At 42.7% G+C, this 15,237-nt stretch overlaps 1 protein-coding gene across 3 annotated transcripts in view; it reads left to right on the top strand.

Annotated features, from left to right (window-relative positions):
- Positions 1 to 15,237, top strand: part of ALPK2 (alpha kinase 2) — a 164,320-nt gene that overhangs the window by 58,704 nt on the left and 90,379 nt on the right. The window lies entirely within an intron of this gene.

Raw genomic sequence — 15,237 nt, 5'->3', positions numbered from 1 at the left:
AAAAAAAAAAAAAAAAAAAGATTTGTGGGAGGAATTAATGCAATGCATCCAGGGGTTCTGTTCTTCATTGTGTCTTGCCTCAAGGGCAGCAGGCGAAAGAGCCATTCCATGTATGGCCATCTGAACTGAATCAACGGTGGCTTCTTGGTGGTCAGGGGCTCTGCTGCTGAATCCTTAGGGGATTGAGTTGGCAGAATAATGAGCAGCTGTAGGAGAAGGCCCCGATGTCAGCAGCTCTGGTCACTGTTTGAACTGCAGGGTGTCAGACAGTGGCTGCTCCCTTTCTGTCACTTCCCATTCCCTGTGACAGCTGGAGATTCTTCTCCCATTAGAGATGCTCCTTGACAGCCCTCATGAGGCTGCTCTCTTGCCCAATGCAGGGTGACCTGCTTGCCTGTCTGTCTCTGCTCACCAGTGGGCATCAGGAGGTGGCAGCCAGGCAGAGGCATCATGAGATGGTCCGGTCAAGAAGACACAGAGGGACACAGGACACAGCCAGCACCAAGGCCCTGACAACAGAACAGCAGACAAAGGGAAGCTTTGACGTGTGACGGGTTTCTTCCCTGACCACAGGTCTCCGAGCCTGCTTTTGAGAGAGACGTTTGCAGACCTGGGTTTGCTCATTCCTCCTTTCTGAGTTCAGCAATTTGTTTTTAAGAAGGAAAACCAACTCTTAACACCCACAGGGTACATGCGGGGGCAGTTTGCCAGTCATTGACTAGGGAGCTGAGCTCAAATTGAGCAGCTAGCAGAGTGACAGCTGATGTTTTCCTGAGAATTTAATAAAGGGACCTTTACCCTTGATAGAAACACTGGAGTCACCAAGCTGGAAGCGACTTCAAGATGATGCTGCTCAGAGCCTGGTCTTGGGCCACCAGCGTCAGCAACCCCTAGGAGCTTGTTAAAATGGCAAAATCCCTGCTCCCTCTCCAGACCCAGCCAATCAGAGCCTGCATTTTCATGGCATCCCAAGTGATTCGCGTGCATTTTTAATATAAGAGAAACCCCGCTCTAAGACTTAGCCCACTCCTGGCTATGCATTACCTCTGGGGAACTTCTAAAAATGATTGATGCTTATGTCCCATCCCTAAAAAATTCTGCTTTAATTTCTCCAATCCAATTGGTCTAGTCCACTGCTTACACCCTCTAGGTCACCCAAGGCCCAGAGAGATCGCTTAGAAGCCTAGAAGCCCATCCAAAGTAATACAACAGGCTAGAAACAAAGCTAGGATTAGAACCCCAAAAATCTGTTTCCCAGGGCCCCTGAGTCCGTTATATTAATCACCGCATCTCACCCTACAAGTACCATCCTCCCAAACAAAATCTATTAAGATACATCCTGGAATATAATTCAAAAAGGAGTGATTATAAGGACTTCATTCAAAAATAAGGATGCATGAAGGACCTCCTGTATGCCAGGGACTGCTGTAGGCCCTGAGGATACAGCAGTGAACACTGGAGTCCCTGATCTCATGGGAAAGGGATAAGCAGAGGAGCCAGACATTTAACAGACCAGGAACTATGTCATGTGTCAGGTGAAAAAGAATGAAGAAGCACAAGGGAGGGAAGGCGCATTACTGTAGGAAGGTCTCTCTGGTGAGGGGCTCTGGGTACGGAGGTGAAAGGGCAGAGTGGGAGGAGATGTGGTTATTATCCGGGGAAGGCAGGTTCTCTTCCCTTCTGTGACTCCAATGTCAGCTCATTGCTTGTAAGCCATGGCACATGGTCATGACTTTGGATTTGATTTGAAGTGAGATGGGAACACACAAGAGGGTTTCTCTCTTTCTCTCTCTCTCTCTCTCTCTCTCTCTCTCTCTCTCGTGACAGGGTCTCACTATCACCCAGGCTAGAGTGCAGTGGCACGATCTCGGCTCACTGCAACCTCCACCTACCGGGTTCAAGACGACGGGCCTTTCAGAGAATACATTGCCAGTCATTTAAGATTAAGATTGTTTTGGTATATTGTTTAAGCTTAAGATTAAGCTTAAGATTGTTTTGGTATATTGTCACAATGTCCCTTAAGATCTCTGGGACATTATGCTTGTTTGGTGGCCCATTAGGTGCTGTGGGTGGAAATTGTTTCTGGATAATTTTGAGTTTTCTTTTGATAAGAAGGGGTCAGTCGTCTATTAACTAAGCATGGTGGTAGTAATGCCACAGGGTTTTTTTCCTTTCTGAAATCAGTTTGCCTATTTCTTATTCCAAGAACCTCTGGTCAGTCTCTGCATTGTTCCCAGAGGCTCAGAAATCTGTCAAAAGTGCAGAGCTTCTATGCCAAGTGAGAGCCAGAAATCTGCTCCCTAGGCATCCCCAGGAAAGGATCCCAGCTCTATCATCAACTTGTCTGTTCCCCAGCGTGCTTGCTGTTGTACAAGAATCTATTTTCGTTTATTTAGTTCAGTGCTTTTGAGCGCTAGCTGCCCAAAGGAATAGCCTAGAAGCCTTTTTTAAAAAACCTGACAGTGAAGGTTTCACCCCATTATGCTGCTTAAGTGTGCTTTTTTTTTTTTTTTTTTTTTTTTTGCGGTGGGGGGGTGGTAGAGGGAAGACGTGGGGCCCTGGCACTGGTATTTTTTTTTTTCCTTTTCCTTTTATTATTTTTATTTTTTGAGATAGAGCTTTTGCTTTGTTGCCCAGGCTGGAGTGCAATGACACAATCTCGGCTCACTGCAACCTCTGCCTCCCGGGTTCAAGCGATTCTAGTGCCTCAGCCTCCCAAGTAGCTGGGATTACAGGTGTGAACCACCACACCCGGCTAATTTTTGTATTAGTAGAGATGAAGTTTCACTATGTTGGCCAGGCTGGTCTCGAACTCTTGACCTCAGGTGATCCTCTTGCCTTGGCCTTCCAAAGTGCAAGGATTACATGTGAGAGGCACTGCACCCAGTCCTTTTCCTTTTAAATAGACTTTATTTTTCTAGAGCAGTTTTGGGATCACAGCAAAATTGAGCACCAGACACACAGAGTTCCCACAAACCTCTGTCTGGCACCGTGCATTTGTTACAACCCACGAACCCACACTGACACATCGTCATCACCCCAGGTCCGTACTTTACATGAGGGTTTATTCTTGGTGTCTGTTCTACAGGTTTGGACAAAGGTGTCATGACATGTATCTACCTTTGTAGAATTGTCAGAAGTCTCCCTGCCCTAAAAATCCTCTGGCACTTGTATTTTTACAAAGCGCTCCAAGTCATTTGAACATTCAGCCAGGGTTGAGAACTCCTGATTTAGTGTTTACTGTGTGCCAGGCTCTGCTTTCAGCACTTTATAGGAGTTAACTCCCTTAATCCCCATGTTACCCATTGATGTAGGTTCAGCTATTGCCCAGAGCTGTCAAGTGGCTTGTCCAACGCTGCCCAGCAGATGGGCCAGCATGGGAACCCAGGCACACCCACTGCTAAGTCTGTCCCTTAACCGCTATGCAGTACTGACTTTACCAACTGCCTCTGCAATCTGCTCTGAATTGCACTTGGGTGAAGAAAAGTAAACTGTCTTCTGCAGCTCACACGCATGCAGTACCTCTGAACAGAATTCTGCACCCTCCACACGGAAGCTCCTTCCCACCCACTGCCCCTGTTCTTCCGGGCCCTCACCCCCAGCCCACCTTCTGCGAATCCCACGTCAGCTCATTGCTTTATTGTCCCTTACACATGACCTGATCATTCCAGCTCTGGTGCATCTGCCTGGAATGCCCTCCCCTCTTTTCCCCCAGCCACTTGATCCCTGCCAGGCTTGACTTCTGTGCTCCTGGCTTGGTTCCCTGAAGGCCCAGGCCACTGTGACCTCTCCCCTCCTAACCACCAGCAGCTCTAGCTGCCTCGGCTGTGCATTTTAGAATTCAATGACACTGGAGTTTGCAAATCGCATACTGCTCCTTGTTTAATACCTGAAAGGCTCATCTCGTGGCAAAATGGACATCTCCCCTGGGGAAGGAACCACATCTTCTCCTAATTTCTTGTTTCCCTTCTCAAGTCCCATGCAGTGTGCTAAGCATGTATAGCTGTAAGTCCAGAAGGACATATGGGAGAACAGGGTGTTCCTGCTCATTTGGGGGCCACAGGTCACATCAGATATGGAGAGCAAGAGTGTTTGCTCCTCATCTCCGGTCTGTGGTATAAAATGCAGTTAGCACCTTACAGAATCATTTTCCATCCCTTCCTATATGACTATTTGATTTGCTTCCCAGTGAACTGAAACGTGAGGTCTAAACCCCTTAATATGGAATGGAAAACCTTCCATGATCTGGGCTCAGCCACCTCTTGGCAGGTGACCATCTCTCCTGATTCACCTGGGCCACCCTCAGTTTCCCCAGCATGGCCCCAGTCTCTGCCTGTTGCCTTGGTGCATTAAGAGAGTCCCTTTTTACTCTCTGAAGTGTCCTGTTTAAACAGTGAACAATGCAGTTACCCTACCTTCCCACCTACCATTCTCCCAAGTTCCAAACTAAAAATGGTTTGTTGTTTCCTGGGAGGGCCTGAAGCTTTCTTTCCTACCTCCTCACACATTTAGGCTATTCCTTCTGCATGGAATGATCGCCCCTCCACCAAGCCCAGGGACACACCATCTTTCCTGCCAAAATCCCACCCTGTATTTCCTAGTCTGCTTCGGCTGCTAAGCTCCCCAGGAAACTTCCCTTCATTATGTTGCTCCCTGCCAACACCTGAATCCCTATAACTGGCGTACTTGCTAATGGTGCCTGGCACACTGTCCTGTATTATAGCTGTTTGTATAGACACGTCATTTCCCTTACTGGATGGAAGGCTCTTGAGAAAAGAACCTAGGAACTTCACATCCTTGTCTTCTACATAGTGGCTAATGTGATGCTTTATACATGGTAGACAGTTCCTTTTTTCTGGCCATATAACTTAAGACATGTCACATCTTTTCTGGGCCTCAGTTTCAATATCTATAAGATAGTTCCAATTCCTGCATCTGTTAGGGTCTAACAGGAAGACAAAAACCATTTTGAAGCAGTTAGTTCAGGGCTGCACAGATGATTGAGCCAACAGGGAACAGTGGGGTCACCCAGAGCCACTATCTCCTGGGCAGCAGAGACAAAGGGAGGAGGCAAGACTCCCAGTTCCAAGTCACAGGCTACCAGGCAGAAGCTGGGCCTCCGGTTAGCTGTCCTGTGGGATCTGGAGCTACCAAAGAAATGGCTTCTTCCTTCTTCCCCTCCGAGCCCCCAATCTCCTGTCTCTCTTTGGTCAAACACAGCAAGAAGCCAGCAGTCACAGGAGCTGGGGTGTTGTAGCCTCAGGGGTCAGCCCTGGTGATGGAAAGCAGAACCCAGGAAGAAGGTGGGTGAGAACAGGCCTGGGAGAGACACAGCCCTGAGGTCCCTTTCAGCTCTTCAGGTGTGTGGTTCAATCAATCTGTTGAATTAATAACTGAATAAATTGGTAAATGTATGAGGAATCCCCTCATTAGTTTTGAAAGGTATCAAGTTGCTTGTAGAAAATGTGATCGTGAAACTCAGAATTCTTCCATCTCCAGGACAAAGATAGCTCTGGGGCATGGGAAAAACCAAAGTCTTTCCTATTTCTTCAGTTATTAATAAGACTATTGATAGCAGCCGTTAGGCAAGTAATAAAATACAGACACTTGGCTTAAGAAAATATGATGACCTTCACCTGGTGCTATGACCAAGGAACGGACACAGATGTCATCGGGTGATTATTTATTGAGTGGAGCCCTCTTCCCCCTCCCTGCTGCAATGGGAAGCAAGGCTCAGAACCTTCACAGCCACAGGAGGGGGAGCTTCAGAGGCCTCCCTACCCCTGCATTCCCGGCTGTAGGGTTGAAGACACTAGATATCATGTTCCCAGATCTTGTTTTCTTTCACTGGAAAGTGGAATGCATAATAAAATGGAATGCTTGTGGTGCAGATGGTGGTTATATAATATGTAAATTCCAGAGAGAATTCCAAGTCTTTTTTTTTTTTTTTTTTTTTTTTTTGGAGATGGAATCTTGCTCTGTCACCCAGGTTGGAGTCCAGTGGTGTAATCTCAGCTCACTGCAACCTCCACCCCCGGGTTCAAGTGATTCTCCTGCCTCAGCCTCCCCAGTAGCTGGGATTACACATGCGCACCTCCACACCTGGGTAATTTTTGTATTTTTACAAAAATTTGTAGAGGTGGGGTTTCACTTTGTTGTCCAGGCTGGTCTCGAACTCCTGACCTCAAGTGATCTGCCTGCCTCAGCCTCCCAAAGTGCTGGGATTACAGGTGGACCCAACGCACCTGGCTGAGGATTCCAAATCTTAACCTCTAGCCAATACTTCAGCTTCTTCTTCTATGAACCCTGTCTTCAGGGTGCCTGGTCAAGTTACAGATTGAGTTTCAGCAATTTTAATATTGTTGGGAGAAGAGAAATGACCTCAGGGCAGACAATAAGGAAGAAAAACAACCGTAGTGCTAGGATTATCTACTTTTTAGGCCACACGGGATTACTGGTTTTATTTTTATTGCTGGTGGAATCATCCACCTTCTTAATGGTCACTATGTAGATGTATAAAATAATGCATGTTGCCTTTAGGGTAGGATGAGGATGAGAATGAGAATGAAGAAGATGATGACTGAAACGTAGGGACTGAAAATTATATCATTTTCATGGGTATATCGTGCTGGTGGCTATAAAAAAAATAAATCATTCATCTATGTCTTCCTTTTCTACTGGTTCCTTTCTATTCCCCAACCTGCTGTCTTCATATTCCTCTTTGATGGGGTTACTAGTCCTGTGGATTCTTGTTCTGCTTACTTCTTACTCATATTTTTAACCCTTGTTCCCAAAGCACAACATCAAGCTAAGTTGGCTGAATCCTGAAGAACTTTTAGGATTAGGCCTTCCAGAATTGATGGAACCAGCCTCCTCCTGCCCAAAATTAAATTACATAGGCCCATGTATTAAGCATTGAATCAGAATCTCTGGAAGTGGAGCCCAGACATAGGTCTTCTTTCCCCTTTGCAAATAAGAAAAACCACAGAAGTTATGTCCTCAGCCTAAGAGAGTGTACGAATGAACAAACCAAGCAAAGCAGTGACCCCTCCATGCTAATGCCCATCTTCCAGGGTGCAACAGCCAGCTGCTCTGCTGTGAGAGTGTATCCAGGCTTCCCTTGGTGAATATCTTAAATCAGTGATTCTCAAAGTGTGTTCCCTGGGCTTCTGGAAATCCCTAACACCCTTTTAGGGATCATCAGGGTCAAAACTGTTATCATAAAAATAAACATACCCAGCAATCCCATTACTAGGTATAAACCCAAAGGAATGTAAATCATTCTGTTACAAAGATATGGTCATGCATATGTTCACTGTAGCAACATTTACAATAACAAAGGCATGGAGTCAACCCAAATGCCCATCAATGGTAGACTGGATAAAGTAAATGTGGTGCATATACACCATGGAATACATGCAGCCATAAAAAGGAATGAGATCATGTCCTTTGCAGGGACATGGATAGAGCTGGAAGCCATTATCCTCAGCAAACTAACACAGGAACAGAAAACCAAACACTACATGTTCTCACTTGTAAGTGGGAGCTTAAAAATGAGAACACATGGACATAGGGAGGGGACCAACACACACTGGGGCCTGTTAGAGGGGTGGGTGTGAGGGGAAGAGCACTAGAAAAATAGCTAATTCATGCTTGGCTTAATACCTAAGTGATGGGTTGATAGGTGCAGAAAACCACCATGGCACATGTTAACAAACTCGTACATCCTGCACATGTACCCCAGAACTTAAAAATAAAAATAAATATTCAAACATTATTTGCACTTTTCATTGTGTTGACATGTGCCCTGATGGCAAAAAGTAATGAAGGATAAGTCTGTTGGTGGCTTAGCATGAATCATGGCAGTGGTCCCAAGCCATATTACTTGCCATAGAATTCTGCATTTCCATACAGCCACAGTTAAAAACAACAAACAGAAAGTTTTACTTAGTAATGTCCTTGATGCATCAGTAAAAATGGGGTAATTGTATTAATCTTGATAACTCAGTAGCCCTTTTGATACTCCATGTAATAAAATGGGAAGTATACACAGAGCACCTCTGTTCCTTAGATGATGAACATCTTAAGGACAAGCATCTGTATGATTGCTTAAGTTGCAAGCTAAACTAGCCACTTTTTTCATGGATTTTGATTTTTACTCAAAAGAATCATGAACCCATGATGGTTATTCAGCCTTGGGTATTTGACAGACATTTTCTGAAAATGTCTGCTCCTTCAAGGAAAGCCAAAGCCTGCCCCTACAAGGAAAACTAAAAGTAGGTGTTGCCAGTGATGAAATCCAAACTTTCAAGCTGTCATTGCTGTCACTTCTTTGAACTAGGGACTTCCAGTTTTTTCTAATATTCCTTCTGGTTTTTTCTCTATCTTCACTCCTACAGGAACTCTCATTTTGCATATGCTGTAAGCCTGATGGTATACCGTCGGGCTCCAGAACTCTTTATGTTTCTACATTCTTTTCTCTTTGTCTTCCTAAAATTGCATAATCTCAATTGATCATCTTCAAGTTCATTGATTCTTATTCCACCTGCCCAAATCTGCTGTTGAGCCCTTTTATGAATTTTTTACTTAAGTAAATGTAATTTTTAATCTCTAAATTTCTCTTTGGTTTGTATTATAATTTCTATGTCTTTATTGAGACACCATTCTCATACCTTTCTTTAGCTCTTTAGAGAGTTCTTTGAACATATTTAAAATAGGTAATTTAAAGTTTGTGTCTAGCAGGTCTAGAGACAGTTTCTATTGATTACTTTTTCTTCTGTGTATGGGCCATACTTTATTGTTTCTTTGCATGCCACATAATTTTTCTTGAATACTGGACATTTTAAACAATGTAATTTGGCAACTCTGGAAATGAGATTCTCCCACCTTCCCAGGGCTTATTGTTGTTGTTTGCTTACTTTAGTGACTTTTCTGAACTAATTCTTTGTGGTCTGTGGCCCCTGAAGTTTCTACTGAGTTAGCTTAGTGGTCAAGTAATGACTGGACAGAAATTTCCTTAGATGCCTGGAACCAATAGGTCTCCCAGTTTACTGAGGGGCTGTGTGCATGTTGGGGTGTGAAGCATGCTTTCACACTAAGCCAGGCAATTGACAACTCTGCCTTAGCCTTCACTTCCTGCTAGTAGAGAGACTTAAGGTCAGTTAGAGGTGAGAGCTTAGCATTTTCTCAGGTCTTTCCTAAGCATGTGCACAGCCCTAGACATGCCTAGGAAGGCTGCTCACAGCCTTATGCATGTGCGTGGTCTCCTAGGTTCCCAGGAAAATATCTCAGCTTTTCAGTGACCCCTATAAGCATATCATTCCCAGCTTTCCCTTTTAAGCTTTTGGTTACCCTTTTGTTTAACCCAATTATTATCTACTGCCTCAAGCAGCCATGGTGTTAAACAATTGCTTTTAATTTTTTTTAACAAATGCCCTTAGGGAAAAAATTGCTTTTGCTGGGTGAACTCTAAGTCAGATCACACAAAAACATTGTGAGGGGGGTCTTACAGGGAATTACTAGACAGGTCAAACAATGACAACTCTCTGGGTATGGGGCTTTGGAGGGGCCCCCACTGTGTCCTGTCCCATCCAGCTACTGCCAGGCTAGTGGTTTTCACTGTGATTGTGGAGTCTTGGTTTTCAAGACTACTATGGAGTTGGTTATGGGGGAATAGAACCAGGGCAAGTTAAAGCACCAGAAAACTGTTCTTACTGAGATTCAGTCATTTTTCTTGAATAAAGGCTCCCCAAATTGCCTTTGATTAATTTTCAGAGCCTGGAAAAAGTTGATTCAGACAAGTTTTGCCAGTGTTCTTGTTGCATTCAAAGAAGTGAGAATTTTCAGGGATCCTTCCTCTGACCTTCTTGCTCCTGTCCTCCACGCTTCCACTTTCTACCACACAACTTGGCGCAGACTTGACTTATACTGTTCTCGGATAGATTAACATTCATATTATTTCCCTAAGTAGAATTTTGAAAAACTTATGTCCTTCATCTAAAGCTTAACAGTTTCTAATATTTTTAAATTATTCTGATAAAATCAGTGGTAATATTAATAAACTTGTTTTTAAAAAGTATTATTTAATATAATGTATTAACATTTGGGAGATCTCATGAGCCAAGTTTTTCCAAATGACTAATGTATAATGTTACAAAATCATGCATTGGTAAAAGATGCATTTAAAGGGCTGGGTATGGTGGCTCATGCCTAGAATCCCAGCACTTTGGGAGGCCAAGGTGGGCGGAACATTTGAGGTCAGGAGTTTGAGACCAGCCTGGCCAACATGGTGAAATCCCATCTCTACTAAAAATACAAAAATTAGCCAGGGGTGGTGGTGCGTGCCTGTAGTCCCCGCTACTTGGGAGGCTGACACAGGAGAATTGCTTGAGGTGGAGGTTGCAGTGAGCCAAGATCATTCTACTGCACTCCAGCCTGGGAGACAGAGTTAGACTCCATCTCAGGAAAAAAAAAAAAAAAAAAAAAAAAAAAAAAGATAAAGTGATGGATTTTATTAACAAGTATGGAAAATTCACTGATGTGGTTTCAGATTCTATATTGTAACTAATCTTCATATATATCAAATAAGAATGTCCTCAGTCAAATGAAAAGACTATTAAAATATTCCTTCTTTTTCCAACATGTATATGTATCAGGCCAGTTTTTCTATGTATATTAATCAAAACCATGTATTGCATCACACTGAATGCACAAATAGATACAAAAATCCAATCATCTCTGTTAAGCTTGATATTAAAGATATATAAAAAAATTTAAAATAATGCCACTCTTATGAAATATTGTTTTATCTTGGAAAAATATAGTTGTTTTTCATAAAAACATTATTTATACTAATGTGCAATGAATTTACTCTTGTTAATTTAAAATGGACTAAATAGTTGAAAATTTTTGTTTTAATTGTAATGTGATACATATTACGAGATATAACCCATAGAAACAAAAGTTCTTTGAAGTTCTCAATTATTTTTAAGAGTATTAAAGGATCTTGATACCAAAATGTTTTCAGAACTTCTGGTTTACACCATTTCTAGGGGCTCAAACTCAGAAGAAGCTTCATCCATTTAAGGTAACATAGACCTCTTTTGCTTTAACAAGGAAATGATTAACTTAGAAAGAACCTAGAGAATTCAAGACTTTCAAAGCAGGGGAGAGGAATGTTACTGCTTCCCTCCTCCAAAAGAAAAGATAAGCAAGGAGGGAATTCAATTAATTGTTCAGGGAATTTCTTTCGGGATGGTTTTGCATTCCTGTTAAATCACTGTGGGGCACACAGGTCTCTCTGCCAGCATCCTGCAAAGATTCTACGCCCCGACCCCACTACTGACATTTTAACTGCTACCATGGGAGTCCCTTCTCTGAACTCTCTTTCCCCACCTAGTCTGTTCTGCACAACTTAGCACAGACCTGGTCTACAAGGTTCTCTGGAAAATTAATACAATGTCCTTCAGTCAACTGTTAGTCATTCGGGGCTGGACATGATGTTTCAGGCATCTCCTTTACCCCACCACAGCTCTTAACATAATGCCGGGCACCAGCACATTATTCTATATCCAAGTCTGCCATTTGGCTGATCATGAAGACTTAGGACAGAAATACTTTAGTTGCAGAATGATCTCTCTACACTGTGTCATTTCCCTTCTGGGAATGTTAGTTTTCTAACAGCATCCACAGAGCCAGGGAGCCGGGGAGCCAGGGCGGAAGGCTCTGATTTCTTATCCCAGCTCTATGGCTTTCCAGCCTTGTCATTTTGGGGAAGTAACTCCTCTGAGCCTCAGTTTTGCACACAGGGAGGAGGCAGACATTGTTTAATGTAGGAGGCACCCAGCAGATGCTGGCTTCCTTGCCCGATTTTCTTCCCCTCTCCTTTAGGGTGCTTTGAGATAATTAGCAAGGACGTGTCAGCCACAAATCATAACTCTTTCAAAGGCACTCATTAGCCAGTGAGAAGTTAATTACACTTAATCCAGTTTCCTTTCCTTTTTATTTACTCTACTTAGGATGGATTGTAAATCTCTTATCAACTAAAACACATGTTTCATAAAATTATACATCACAAAATTATGACAATCTCCCATCTGTTTATTTAGTTGTTAAGAATTTAAATAGAGTGTATTTAACCCAATGATTTTCTCCATGTTTTTCTAAAATTCTTCCTGTTTTCCCTCCTTGATTCTTGAGAATCATCTCTGCTCCCCACCTCTACTGATTTCTTATTGCTTTACTGCCCCATGCGCCTCTCAGCCTTTTCTTTTCTTCCTTTCTCTTTTTACCATTATTATTTTTTTTTTTTTTCTTTTTTCTTTTTTTTTTTTTTTTTTTTTTTTTTTTTTTTTTTTTTTTTTTTTTTTTTTTTTTTTTTTTTTTTTTTTTTTTTTTTTTTTTTTTTTTTTTAGACAGAGTCTTGCTCTGTCACTCAGGCTGGAGTAGCTGGGACTACTGGTGTGTATCAGCAGGCCTGGCTAATTTTTAAATTTTTTGTAGAGATGGAATCTTGCCATGTTGCCCAGGTGGGTCTTGAACTCCTTGGCTCAATTGATCCTCCTACCTCAGGCTTCTGAAGTGCTAAGATTACAGGTGTGAGTCACTGTGCTCAGCTCATAGTGCTTTTTTTATGCTGTCAGTTCTTAAAAGAGGCCAAATCTCGAGAATTAATTGAAGAGGTTCATGAAGAAGACAGGGTTGTAAACCAAAAATAAAATTCTAAGCCACGCACTCCCTCAACTTCTTTTAAGTTAAGAAACTTAAAAAACTAGCTCATGCCATGACGGGAAGGGTGTTGGATGTGCCTCATCTTACCCTCCCCTCTTTGGAGGAGTGCAGGCACCATTGACCACCACTAACATTAAAAGAGAGATCATAAGACTCACAGCAGATGCTGTAGCAGTAAGATACCCAACTCCAGCCTGACTCTGGTATAGCATCACATAACAAAGATCAGGTCCTGAAGAAAATCAAAATATCCTACGCTAAAAATAGATTTCTTTGACATATTTTTAAATGGCCCTGCAAAGCCATCTCTTGTGGGAGGAAATCTGCATTCTGTAGTGAATCTCCTTCCCTTTCCAGGTATGTTCCTGATTCAGGAGAGAATCTAACACCTTCTAAAGTCCAGAGAAGACATTTACCATCTATTCTCTCTGAAGCCTGCTGCTTAGAGGCTTTCTCCACATAGAGAACCTTGGCTTCCACAACCCACTTATCTTAACTCAACAATTTCTTTCTGCTGGCTTCAACTGTTTAGGCAAAGCTTAACTCTTCTGACCAATTGCCGATCAGAAAATCTTTGAATCCACCTATGACTTGTAACCTTGCCCCCACTTCAAAATGTCTCACTTTTCTGGGCTGAACCAATGTACACCTTACATGTATTGATTTATGTCTTTGCCTGTAACTCCTGTCTCTCTAAAATGTATAAAACCACACTGTAACCTGACTACCTCGGGCACATGTTCTCAGGACTCCTTAAAGATGTGCCCCAGTCATGCTTACTCATATTTGGCTCAAAATAAACCTCTTTAAATATTTGACAGAGTTTGCTTTTTTTTCACCAACAACGTGGGTCATGTGAAACTGTAGCAATAGACACTTTTCTTCATCTGAGAAGAGCCTGCTTGAACTGTGGAGCCCTAAGCCTAATTGATAGGTTGAAGATGAGGATGTCTCCAAGGGTAGGCCAAGGAAAATTTGACAGAATGGCTTTGGGATCTTTAAAAGCAGGTTCTCAGGCCCTTGACCTAGGGATTCTGATTTGAGTTCTCTGATGATTCTTCTGTGTGATTCCTGAACACCAGAGGTAACTTGGTCTTGGCACTGTCACCTTCTTGGAGAATTCATCCATTATAACATTTCTTCTTTGCAAAGTCCCTTAACGTTGATCTTCTCATTTAAACCGCAGAATGACTTAGTGAAATAGACAGGAGCAGGCATTGTTTTCTCCAGAAAGTTGCCTTAAATTTTATTCTATGTGTGCTGTTGGCCAAGGCAAAGCCCAATATTAGCCACAAGTCAAGCCTGGCCAAGCTCAGCCACTCCTGAGTGGCTTCTACCCAGGAGCCAGGTTGACAACTCAACAAGACATTAATGAAATTGGGATTAGATGTCTCTTACTTCTGAAAATGAGAAGGGACTGAAAATGAGAAGTACATATAGGATTGTAGAGGTAAGGGACCCATTACCTCTACAAGAGTGTTTATGAGCTGGGACCTACCTCTTGAGTGTTTATGAGTACATATAGGATTGTAGAGGCAAGGAGTCCCTTCAGTGGGGAAGAGAAAGGATGACCATGTTATATCTGTCTGTGCCTAACACTGACCCTTCCTGGGTTAGAGATTTGTATGTATTTCACACAAAGAACAGTCAATAAAAATCTAAGTATTACCTCTCAGACCAAGCCAGACCCACAGCCCCTGCCTTCTAGAAATACTTCTGGGCTGGCTGATGCATAGAGTGAGGTCAGCAATATTACAATTACAATGAGGTCTAATGAGGTTAATAAGGGTGCAACATACAATACGTAGGTAACATGTTTTTATTGGGGTTGCGGTATCTGGAGAAGAGTTCCAATGGGAAAGGACCCAGCCAAGCTTGTCCGGCTGCGGGCTCCATGTGGCTCTGATCAACAATGGGAGGAGCCACAGGAGCACTGTCCGTCCTAAACCGAGAGAGCAGGCTTGGTCCGATCCAGGATTCTGTTCATCCCCTGCTGGGACAAAGCGGAAAACTTGCCTTGATCTATGTGAGTCAGAATGCCATGTGGACATGGGTTGCCAGCCAGTGGGGCTCACAGGCTGTGGTTTAGACTGTTAGTCACATTAAATTAAAAAGGAAACAGCACTGTCCTTCATATACATAATCCTATCATGGTATTATCTTTATGGCCTCTGGCAAGAATCACATCCTCTTAGCAGACTCTTCAAAAGATTTGAGGGCTCTCTGTGCTATTCCACCACATGAAGAATTAATATTTTGCATATTTATGTACAACGTCTCACTCTAGAAAAAGAATGCTTTTTCAAATTCTCATTACATAAAAATGACGTAAAGGTCAAGAAGAAGAAATCAGAATATAAAACATTTCCCCTACTCATCTAAGTAATTCTCAGCATTTCCTTTTTCTTTTTTTTAAGGGAAAAGAAGTTTATTAAGAAAGTAAAGGAAGAAAACAATGGCTGCTCCATAGGCGGGGCAACCCTCTGGGGTTGCTCTTTTTTTTTTTTT

Source organism: Cebus imitator, unplaced genomic scaffold, assembly GCF_001604975.1.
Source record: "Cebus imitator isolate Cc_AM_T3 unplaced genomic scaffold, Cebus_imitator-1.0 Scaffold55, whole genome shotgun sequence".
NCBI classification, from domain to species: Eukaryota; Metazoa; Chordata; class Mammalia; order Primates; family Cebidae; genus Cebus; species Cebus imitator.
This window is presented reverse-complemented; position numbering and strand designations above follow the sequence as displayed.